This window comes from Oncorhynchus keta, chromosome 35, assembly GCF_023373465.1.
Source record: "Oncorhynchus keta strain PuntledgeMale-10-30-2019 chromosome 35, Oket_V2, whole genome shotgun sequence".
Taxonomy (NCBI): domain Eukaryota; kingdom Metazoa; phylum Chordata; class Actinopteri; order Salmoniformes; family Salmonidae; genus Oncorhynchus; species Oncorhynchus keta.
Genome location: NC_068455.1, coordinates 30,390,533 through 30,401,166, shown reverse-complemented (window position 1 = coordinate 30,401,166; position 10,634 = coordinate 30,390,533). Strand labels below are relative to the sequence as shown.

Below are 10,634 nucleotides of genomic sequence, written 5' to 3'. Positions count from 1 at the left end.
ATCTCACATTGTAGGGCATTAGAAAAACTTTTTTATATATATATTTTAAAAAATTATTAATGTCAATATTTTGTGAACGTGTGAACGTTTGTGAAATACTGTGTGAACGTTTAAAATAAAGAATAAATACATGAGTGTCTGGACAAGCCCTATTGATGTTGAAATATCAAATCAAATCAACAAAAACATTGTCACATGCTCTGAATACAACAGGTACATGGTACAGAGTCAATGTACAGAGTCAAAATAAAGCACATATCCATACATAGTCAAGAAAATGATTTCCCCCTTGAGCCCACTGAATCTCAATTAGTTAGGGAAACAGCTAAACATACTGTTTATTGTAGAACAAACATCATTATTATTGATTGATTCAATTCAACCTTTACTTTTCAGCTTCACAGAAATAAAGCTTTTATAAAAAGTTGAATAGCTAACAATTCCCTTTTTTTTGCAAAAAGGTGGTATCATAATAATTATGTATATTATTTTGAATGTGCTGAAACTTCACAGGGACTATTTATGACCATACAGTATATATATTTTTAACAAAAAAAATTTGCACAACAATGACAAGAGTCCATCAGCAATTTGTTGTTTTGTTTACATACAACCACAATAAAGCAATGCAGCAGCACAATGCTACACAATACATCAACACAATGCTGCACAATACAGCAGCACAATGCTGCACAATACATCAACACAATGCTGCACAATACAGCGACACAATGCTGCACAATACAGCAGCACAATGCTGCACAATACAGCAGCACAATGCTGCACAATACAGCAACACAATGCTGCACAATACAGCAGCACAATGCTGCACAATACATCAACACAATGCTGCACAATACAGCAGCACAATGCTGCACAATACAGCAACACAATGCTGCACAATACAGCAGCACAATGCTGCACAATACATCAACACAATGCTGCACAATACAGCAGCACAATGCTGCACAATACAGCAACACAATGCTGCACAATACAGCAACACAATGCTGCACAATGCTGCACAATACAGCAACACAATGCTGCACAATACAGCAACACAATGCTGCACAATACAGCAGCACAATGCTGCACAATACAGCAACACAATGCTGCACAATACATCAACACAATGCTGCACAATACAGCAACACAATGCTGCACAATACAGCAGCACAATGCTGCACAATACATCAACACAATGCTGCACAATACAGCAGCACAATGCTGCACAATACAGCAACACAATGCTGCACAATACAGCAGCACAATGCTGCACAATACATCAACACAATGCTGCACAATACAGCAGCACAATGCTGCACAATACAGCAACACAATGCTGCACAATACAGCAACACAATGCTGCACAATGCTGCACAATACAGCAACACAATGCTGCACAATACAGCAACACAATGCTGCACAATACAGCAGCACAATGCTGCACAATACAGCAACACAATGCTGCACAATACAGCAGCACAATGCTGCACAATACATCAACACAATGCTGCACAATACAGCAGCACAATGCTGCACAATACAGCAACACAATGCTGCACAATACAGCAACACAATGCTGCACAATGCTGCACAATACAGCAACACAATGCTGCACAATACAGCAACACAATGCTGCACAATACAGCAGCACAATGCTGCACAATACAGCAGCACAATGCTGCACAATACAGCAGCACAATGCTGCACAATACAGCAGCACAATGCTGCACAATACAGCAGCACAATGCTGCACAATACATCAACACAATGCTGCACAATACAGCAACACAATGCTGCACAATACAGCAACACAATGCTGCACAATACAGCAACACAATGCTGCACAATACAGCAACACAATGCTGCACAATACAGCAACACAATGCTGCACAATACAGCAGCACAATGCTGCACAATACAGCAACACAATGCTGCACAATACAGCAGCACAATGCTGCACAATACAGCAGCACAATGCTGCACAATACAGCAGCACAATGCTGCACAATACATCAACACAATGCTGCACAATACAGCAGCACAATGCTGCACAATACAGCAGCACAATGCTGCACAATACAGCAACACAATGCTGCACAATACATCAACACAATGCTGCACAATACAGCAACACAATGCTGCACAATACAGCAACACAATGCTGCACAATACAGCAACACAATGCTGCACAATACAGCAGCACAATGCTGCACAATACAGCAGCACAATGCTGCACAATACAGCAACACAATGCTGCACAATACAGCAACACAATGCTGCACAATACAGCAACACAATGCTGCACAATACAGCAGCACAATGCTGCACAATACAGCAGCACAATGCTGCACAATACAGCAACACAATGCTGCACAATACAGCAACACAATGCTGCACAATACAGCAGCACAATGCTGCACAATACAGCAGCACAATACAGCAGCACAATGCTGCACAATACAGCAGCACAATGCTGCACAATACAGCAGCACAATGCTGCACAATACAGCAGCACAATGCTGCACAATACAGCAGCACAATGCTGCACAATACAGCAACACAATGCTGCACAATACAGCAACACAATGCTGCACAATACAGCAACACAATGGTGCACAATACAGCAGCACAATGCTGCACAATACAGCAGCACAATGCTGCACAATACAGCAACACAATGCTGCACAATACATCAACACAATGCTGCACAATACAGCAACACAATGCTGCACAATACAGCAGCACAATGCTGCACAATACAGCAACACAATGCTGCACAATACATCAACACAATGCTGCAACACAATGCTGCACAATACAGCAGCACAATGCTGCACAATACAGCAACACAATGCTGCACAATGCAGCAACACAATGCTGCACAATACATCAACACAATGCTGCACAATGCAGCAACACAATGCTGCACAATACAGCAGCACAATGCTGCACAATACAGCAACACAATGCTGCACAATACAGCAACACAATGCTGCACAATACAGCAACACAATGCTGCACAATACAGCAACACAAATTACTCATTAAACAATCTTATTAAAAACTGTTTCCAACTAACAGCAGTAGTGGCTTTTAAGTTTACCAGAGACATTTCTGCAGAAGTATAACCAAATCAGATGTGTTTTGATTCAGAACAAGTCAAAAAGCGCACTAACAGAAAACTGAAACCACATCACAGACACAACCCGGAACTGATGTATTTCTTTACTTGCAATAGAAAACAACTTTGGAACCATTGAGGAAATCAAATCCATGTATTGAGCTGTGCGTGGCCATTTGCACTTGGTGTTACATGTGAAGGACTATTGTGGACCTTTCACCAGCTGTGAGAGATGATCTCAAGCCCTAACTCAAACTCTGAGAGCGCATCAGCATCTAAAGCAGTGGAAAATCCAGCCCTGTCTTCTCTGACCTCTGTTTAAAACCGCCTGTATTTCACTGTTGGTCAAGCCAAGGAAGAATGTGGAGAATGCAGATAGCATTTCACAGTCAATGAGGGGCTCCATGTTACTGTATCCCCATATTATAAGAGCACAGCTTAACATGGCATCTTAAAGGAGAAAAAAGCAGTCTGACAATGGATGACACTGCTGGGATAAAGGAAATAGAAAGAGTAGAACTCACTCCTATTTCACGAGCTCTTCTTGAATATAGCAGGTTCAACGATGGTGGCCAGTGGCTTTACTTTTCATAGTTGCTTTAATCATTTGATAATTGAAGAGTCGACCACTTGGGGAAGTGAGTACAATGTCTACCAATAGGGTACAGAACGAGAGCAGGTGGGAAACTGATCTCTCCCTACTGTGGTACAGTAACAGTATATCTCTAATAAAATAGGACTGCCCCCACAACGACATGATGGTATTCCAGCTTGACAAATAATCCAGTTCTATTCATCGGCTCTTTACCGTAATCGATGCAAAAACATCACACGATGGCTATTGATCAACACAGGACTTGATCAACACTAGCATATTTCAAGCATCATGTCCAAATCATACGAAAGTATCTAGAATTGACTGCTTAACAATGTCACTTATCGATGATTTGAACATGATGCACAAAAAAATGCTAATATTGGTCCCATGACTTGAATGGGATTTGTGCCACAAATGCTAAAATGTTAGCATGTGGAAACAGTACCAGGGAAACTAAACCAAAGCATGGATCACTGTCACTCCTTGTCCATATACTGCTTACAGGGTAAGGAAGCCAATGTGTGATTGTGTCATTTGGGGGAGCTATCCCTGGGCTCTGGAGTGGCGCTGTGTTCTAAGGCACAGTCTCTCTGCAAGAAGCACCTGGTTCAAATCCAGGCTTCATCACATCTGGCTGTGATTGGGATTCCTGTCAGCTGGGGTAAGCTGTCATTTTAAATAGGAATTTGTTCTTAACTGACTTGCCTTGTTTAACAAATAAATAAAGCAGCACACATTAAAACATATAGTCTTTCTTAAAGACACAAAATGACTAACAGTACACCAAATAACTCTATTTCCACATCTAAGCTAATGATTGACATGGCAGCTACTATAAGACACAATATACAATCCAAAATTGAACTAGTGTGAATTAATGATAAAACCTTACATGTTTGCTGAAGTCGCAACAAATCTGACTGAATATGTCAATGGAATAATGAGAAATATCCAGAGCAAATCAGGACTACATGTTTTCTTCAAAACAAAGTGCTACCCAATTTCCTTGACCCGGATACAACCCTGCAGAAACATGGTGCAAATTACAGACAATGCTGACAAGGGATTTCATGAATAAGCATATATAAAAAAGGACTATATATTATCAAAGAGCTGTAAACTACTGTAAGATACAGCTGTAAACTGCTAGCTACTACAAGAACATGCTTTGGCATGTATTCAATGGATTGTATTCAATTGATGATTGATGTCTAGATATTCTGAAACAGATTTTTTCTATCCATCTGATTTGGTTAAAGGGATGGGAGAAATCCCTTTGGAATGCATATGAAAATGGCTGGGTCAGTGCTGGAATCCTCCATAAAAAAATAAAAACACGCACGCACGCACACACACACACACACACACACACACACACACACACACACACACACACACACACACACACACACACACACACACACACACACACACACACACACACACAGGGGTTTTAGTGACTGGGGTCATTTACAGGGTTACATATTCATGTTCATATGCCAAGATCATCCTTATTCATTGCGTGTCTACCACAGTTGATAATGCCAACATTTACAAGCTGCATGCATATCAGAGAAGGAGATGATGTAATATAATAGAGAAATATTACACTTGCCTTCCAGTGCTTACTGGATGACATTGGCCAGACTGTTGTAGTGTAAACTCAGTAATAAAAGTTATGTTGTTCATAATGCCCTCTTATCAGGTGTGGTATGAAACCTTCCCTTATCGCAGTGGCAGCTGATTTAACAGGGAGAACCGGATGCAAAAAAGAGAAGAGACCTGCTCGATGCGTTGAACGCACTTGATCACTCTTAGGAGAGCAAATGTGGAAGCAGAGTTATGACAGAAAGTAATACAGCACGCACAATTCTTGTCATAAAAGACTTTGGGCTAGTGTTACACTCACAGAGCTCCCTTATTTCATTACACACCGAGAACCAAGGAGGAACTGGTACTCTGCAAATCTGACATAGAGGCTTAGACAATAAATACATATTCAATAAGAATAACAGCATGTTGAAGCAGTGTGTGTGTGTGTGTGTGCTTGCGTGCATGTGTTTGTGTTTGTGTCACCACACAATAATGAACTACTAAAATATGCATTGCGTCCATTTCATCTAACATGACCTGTTTTGACCCAACAAGTAGCCTAGGCTTCTGGTTTCAAAGTACCTAGAATTCTCAATTCTCAAAATTATGGATACAGGGACTGTTATATGAATGAAAGAATAGGCCACACCGCATAGGCCCAAATGTTTGGAATTTCAAAAAGGCAATAAATAACAATAGTAAGCTAACTTGGTCCCCAGGCTAAGCTTGGGCCTAAGTTTTTAGTCAAATTTGACCAATAGTAGCCTAGAAAACATTCAGTAAAGTATTATGGTCTTACACATCTGATATTCAAGATGGTAACAAGAGAGCAGTGCAGTAAACGTGGGAGCAAAGTAGAAAGGGCCTTGCTTCCCGAAATTCGCAGGCGCTGGCACGAGAATTTTGATAATTATTTACTGGTCAATTGCACACATGGTCCAACCAAAATTTCACCTCCACATTAAACCCAACAATCAGAAAGACACACAGGATTTGGAGAGATGTGGGGGGAGGTTAAGTGCCTGTTCAAGGAATCAACGGCAGGCGATGGTATCACTCCAGTTGCCAGCTCACTTCCCACCAGATTTTTTTCCCGGGACTCAGGATTCGAACTGACAACCCTCCAGCTCGCCTCTATACCCGCTAGGCTACGTGCCGAACAACAACTCCAAGATACGTTAGTCACAACTTAAGTCACTCAACACTGGACCGAATGATGTTATGAAGTTAAGGTTACCGATGAATAGCTACGACATGGGACAGCAATTGTGTTGACCGTTTGGCTTTAGCGGAAGTCCTCCCCTCTCTCTAGCTCTCTCTCACATCATGTTTCTGTTTTTCATTTAGCCTATGAGACGCGTGCGACGCACTTCAAGTTGATTTAAATTTCAGCTCCATTGATTAACAGTCCTTCATTAAAACAGGCAGCCATCATCACGGCTCTCTGATTCAGAGCCACAATCAATACAAAAGAAAATCATTAAGAAAAAAAAGAAACGAATAAAAGAGTGCATGTTGAACTTGTCCATAGTTATGAAGCATTGAATATAGCGGGGTGATTATTAAAACGTTGCGTAGGGTTTGAGGCTGCTATTTTGCAAGTTGGCAAACTACATGGATAAGAGTTGCCAACCGGGACAGAACTAAGCTACAGCCTCATCAATAACAGCAGCACTTCACATCAGTAACATAGTGAAATATGCACTTTTAAAAAGTTGCATGAAATAACAGACACACACTAACTCCCATCAAAATACAAAACTTAATTTGTGACCATCTTTCATTCAAAATATTTTAATCAACCTTGAACTCAATGGCTAATAATGAAGTTTTACAAACTGCCAACTTGTAAATAGCTTCAGAAAAGTGGGCCCATGATAATAAATGGAAGAGAAAAGTGGTTGAGAATACTCTACCTTACACAGACAGGTCATATCAAGTCCCCCAGGTGCTACTGCGTAGGAGTGCTGTCTTCAATAGCGTAATAGCGGCTCTTTCCCTATGATTGTGAATGTGCAGTTTTAGTCATGTAGGCAGCTATCAACTCCTCCTCCAGCCTTTGCCCTCTCAGTCCATCCCCTGCGGCGACACCAAAATCGTTGCAGATACCTAGGTACCTATACAGCTGTTTGAAGCCACTACTGACCTTTAATGCTACAGTTACGGAGAAAAAGTCGGGGATAATTTGGATAACTGCCATAGAATATTTGCCCTCTCTCTCTCCTCCCCCTCGGGGTCCATAACAGCAACGTGTGCCCCTGGGTTAGTGTACATCTTCACCAAGAAAACAGCAGTGACAGTTGACACTCGGTGCAAATCTTGAATACCACAGTAGTTCTGGAAAAGGTCGGTTGGATTCCACTGTTGATGAATAAATAACAAGACAATAGTAGCGTAGCGTCTGCAGCAGAGTGAGATCAGGGCGTCGCAACAGTATCGCATAGCTGCTAACACTGTGACAGACCCTCAGGAAGTTTGAGACGGTGCATATGGGGGCCAGATGTGTATGCAAATGATCAGGAACCCCCTTCTTCACATTGACCTCAGTTCAGTTATTGTATGAAAACTTGTAGCCTAATTAGTTTTGCCTCTTGGAAATATGCAGTTGCATCGAGTTGCTGCAATTAGTGTCGTGGACTGTAGGCCACTGATGGTGTCAGTATTGAATTTACTATAGCAGAAAAGTAATGTGGACTGTAGGCCACTGATGGTGTCAGTATTGAATTTACTATAGCAGAAAAGTAATGTGGACTGTAGGCCACTGATGGTGTCAGTATTGAATTTACTATAGCAGAAAAGTAATGTGGACTGTAGGCCACTGATGGTGTCAGTATTGAATTTACTATAGCAGAAAAGTAATGTGGACTGTAGGCCACTGATGGTGTCAGTATTGAATTTACTATAGCAGAAAAGTAATGTGGACTGTAGGCCACTGATGGTGTCAGTATTGAATTTACTATAGCAGAAAAGTAATGTGGACTGTAGGCCACTGATGGTGTCAGTATTGAATTTACTATAGCAGAAAAGTAATGTGGACTGTAGGCCACTGATGGTGTCAGTATTGAATTTACTATAGCAGAAAAGTAATGTGGACTGTAGGCCACTGATGGTGTCAGTATTGAATTTACTATAGCAGAAAAGTAATGTGCAATGTTTCATATGCTTGTTATCAAATCCATTGTTTCATAGGTTTCTGTGGGCAATTATGTCAAATAGAAAGTAAAAAATAGAGATATCTAATGAGTTGTCTGTCATCAAGTAGCATACCTTTAAAGACAACATTATGGGATAATAATTCAAAAACTTTTCCATTTAACGCTGACCCTAAACTGAGATGACCCCTCATTCCTGAATACACTTGCTTTGAAGGCGTATGCAGTTTGTGTAGGGACTACCAAGCGCGCCAATTCCATTATCTCCGCTAGAGGGAGTGGTATTTCACCAGACCACCGAGGACAAGAGAGGCATTTTTATTGTACAATAACACATTGCAATTCAGGAACTGAACTAATGGCAGGAGCCTGCCAGCAACAACATGTACTATGTTTGTATAATTAACCCATTAATTCAATTCATAGGCTAAATATACAAGTTTAGGGTCCATGTTGATAGGCTATTGATAAATACATTTGAAAGAGAACATTAAGTTACATTCAAATTATAAAATAGTCAGTCACATAAAAAATATCAATATATTTGAATGCGATTAAGTGCATGTGAAAATGTATTCCAATTGAGGTGCACCAGGGGGTTGGAAAGATCACTTGTGTTTCATGGTAGAAATATAAATTAAGAGATCAGATTATCCCTTCAAAGGGAAAATCTATAAATGCAATTTGTTAAAGGCACAGCATCCATCAGGTCTGAGGAATTACAACAGTGGTCCTGTTTAGTTCCCAATGAAAAGACTCTTCCTCAGATGGATACATTTCAAGGTGATTATTGCCTCACTTAGTAAGCAGGTCAATGAAACCAGTGTGTTTCCATGCATGGAGTTATTATCAGTGCCTTGGTGGGATGAATGAATGGACTGATTTCTGCTCAAACTACAGTACACTCATGCTTTTCAGGGTTGGCATACATTATAATGGTATTATTCTCTTAATATTCTCATCTCTCTATAGATGTGAGGAGAGAGCTGGATAGACTGTAAGGTCTAGCTCCATGGATGGTTGTTTTCCTACTGCTCTACACTGTTCCACTAACCCAATCATGATGACGTTGTAAACCCAGTGAAGTAACTCCCATGTCAAACAGGCAGAGAGATGAGCTAAGAAACATCAACCATCAGACAGAACCGCCATTAGTGATGTCCCGGGATCAAACAAACCAGGCATTAATCTCAACTCCCTCTCAAAAACGTTGCATAATTCAAAGAAAGACAAACATTTTTCTTTCCCCTGGTTCAAACCAAATCAGAGGGCAGCTTCACTAACTCCACCTGCTGTCAGCTCGCCTCCATCCACCATCCTCCAAATTTCATTTGGAAGACATTTCTCTCCCTTTTCCCCCTTGTCCTATCTCTCTCCCTTCTCTTCCCCTCTCTCTAAATTCAGTGCACCTCACCCCGTAGATTTACTTGCTTAACAAATATGGGCAGGAGTCCTAAGTGGTATTTGAAATCTTTGAATGGACTTTGGAGTGCCTGTACTGTGCTGAGCTGTGCTGGCTGGCTGCAGAGCTGTTCTTTCTGCTCCCCCGGATTCCCTGGTTGTGCTGGGTGGAGAGGCAGTCTGGAAATGAGATAAGGATGTTTGATTCATAGGATCTGACAGGAAATCTATACTCTGCAATGTTTATAATCCAGCCATTACTACACGGCCAAATGAAATAACAATAATCCAATAATTGACTCCATATTTACCTGAGGCAGATTCTCAGCTTTAACGGTGAAGTGCTCAGTGTGGTGGTGGGGGTTGTCAAACAGCTGATGGAGAGTAGACAGACGTGCTCCACAGTTGCAGAGAGTAGCAGAGCATGGAGCTCCATGCTCCCAAAGATGCAGGGAGAATGAATGGGCTGGGAAGCAGCATTCTGAACATCGGGGTTGACGGTGCCTGATGGTCTACCTGTATGGTCCTCAGGGTCAGAGCTCAGGGGTCGGTCACCACTGGTCATTAAAATAGCATATATGCAGGAGGGACTGACAGCTGAACTATGGAAAACACCCAAAATACTGTCCCAACACCAGCAAAACTGGCAACACTTGGACATAGTGTTAGGAGAGATTAATGGGTGGTAGTGTCCAAGTACGTGTAAAATCACTGGTCCTAATTCAGGTTCTTGTTTTTTCAGGCTACATGAGATCAAATGTCT

General features: G+C 41.2%; 1 protein-coding gene across 1 annotated transcript in view; it reads right to left on the bottom strand.

The window, feature by feature from the left end:
• The window catches only part of LOC118368312 (steroid hormone receptor ERR2-like), a 74,950-nt gene extending 67,312 nt beyond the window's left edge, over window positions 1-7,638 (bottom strand). Inside the window, exon 1 of the mRNA XM_052496855.1 lies at window positions 7,235-7,638. The gene's annotated coding sequence lies outside the window, so the exon portion shown is untranslated. The remainder of the gene's footprint in view (window positions 1-7,234) is intronic.
• Window positions 7,639-10,634: the final 2,996 nt, after the last annotated feature.